At 35.8% G+C, this 1,961-nt stretch overlaps 1 protein-coding gene across 1 annotated transcript in view; it reads left to right on the forward strand.

Moving 5' to 3' along the window:
* tcp1 (t-complex 1) overlaps positions 1-1,961 on the forward strand; it is an 18,252-nt gene that overhangs the window by 5,700 nt on the left and 10,591 nt on the right. The gene's annotated exons all lie outside the window — the stretch shown is intronic.

Genomic DNA, 1,961 nt, shown 5'->3' on the forward strand with positions numbered 1-1,961 from the left:
AGTAAAGCTGTGGCTTTAATTCCTTTAGAAACAATGATGCTACCAGCTCCTTGTTGAGAAAGATAATGTAGCTCTTGAGCGATTAAGCTATTTAGTTGATAAAACTGCGGGGCAGCGCTAAAATGTTTGTTCCTGAATGTCTGAGTGCGGCCGCAACGTGATCTGTGTGAGTGACTGAGCATGTGTGTGCGTTAGATACAGAAAACAGCGCATTAGTTTAGAACTCTTCTAATTATTATTTTTTTAAATGTAGAGAGTGTGTTAATTTGTGCAATGATGACCTACCAGCAATGTAATTTTTTTTTTTATATATATATATATATATATATTAGAATGAGTACATTACAATATAAATTTATTAAAACGAGTACATTATTTATGGGCTTAAAAACAAGATGCAAACAATCAGTCTAATTATTAGTTAATCACCTCATTGTGCTCACCTGTCTGTCCCTCGTTAACTGCCCTATAGCTGTTCCTGTCTCTTGTGTTCTAGTTTGTCGGTTATTATGAATGTTACCCCGAGTGAGTGAGTGAGTGAGTGAGTGAGAGAGTGAGTGAGTGAGTGAGTGAGAGAGTGAGTGAGTGAGTGAGTGAGTGTGTGTTATGGAGGCCCTTCATAATGCAGAGGTCAGCTGCCTGCTCTGCCAATAGTTAGCAACAGCCCTATAGTGTGCAGTGTTTCATAAACAGCTGTTTTTCTAAATTCTGCAGAGGTGAAATTCAGTGCAGTACCGTATGGTATCGTGGCCTCTGTATCGTGATACGTATCGTATCGTGACTTTGTTGGTGATGCACAGCCCTACTGATAATAATCAGAAATGTTTCTTGAGCATCAAATCAGCATATTATTATGATTTCTGAAGATCATGTGACACTGAAGACTGGAGAAATGATGCTGAAAATTCAGCTTTGACATTGCAAAAATAACATTTAAAATCCGTTATTTTAAATTGTAATATGTTTTTTGACCAAATATTGCAGCCTTAGTGACAGCTTTAGGATTATTATAATTAGCTAAAACTAAAACCATAAATTCTGTTAATTTTAAAGAAAAATTTTCATTTAGATGCCATAGCTGAATTACCCGTTTTCTTTTTGCATAATTTAAACGAACTAAAATTTTAAATAAAAATGAATTAAAATTATATAGATGCATTATAAATCACTACATCAAACTAATTCTAATTAAAAAATACAAAATAAACTACTGTTTTTCCACTGCTATACAGTATGTGAAATGTGAGAGTAAGCGTTCTCTGTGTGGTTTTAGTAATTTGAGTACAAACCTTTTGGACCCTTTTTACGTCTGTATTTAGCACTGATGCGAACCTGTTACGTGTTTGCATCAGAGCTTTATATGAAATAAATGGAAACACTTGTATAATTTATTTTTACTTCCTGACATTGACGTTAGAATTTTCAGAAGGTTAACACTTTTTTTTTTTTTTAATCTTTTTTTTTTTCAACTAACACTTTAACTTGTTTACCTATGTTATTTAAAACTTGCCTTATATAACTTATTAGGCCTTTACATTTTTTCTTTGCTGTTTGTATGCAGTATAGTTTTGATCATCATCAGTATTGATGATCTTTCTGGATTTGTTTCTCAGGGAGTCAGACATCACAAAGGAGCGCATTCAGAAGATCCTGGCGTCGGGGGCAAATGTGATTCTGACCACAGGAGGCATAGATGACATGTGTCTGAAATACTTTGTAGATGTAGGAGCCTTGGCTGTGAGGAGGGTGCTCAAGAGGGACCTCAAGCGCATCGCCAAAGCAACTGGGGGTCAGCCGACTGCACTTGCTTTTGTCTACACTTACGCTTAGTAGATCCAGGCCTTCTGTTCTTCAAATACAGAGGTCATTTATTCTCTGTGTCTTAATTGTAATGAACAATGTTTTGATTTTTCCCATACAGCCACTGTGTGCTCGTCTCTGTCTAACCTGGAGGGAGAGGA

Source organism: Sinocyclocheilus grahami, unplaced genomic scaffold (assembly GCF_001515645.1).
Source record: "Sinocyclocheilus grahami isolate Dianchi unplaced genomic scaffold, SAMN03320097.WGS_v1.1 scaffold660.1, whole genome shotgun sequence".
Taxonomy (NCBI): Eukaryota; Metazoa; Chordata; class Actinopteri; order Cypriniformes; family Cyprinidae; genus Sinocyclocheilus; species Sinocyclocheilus grahami.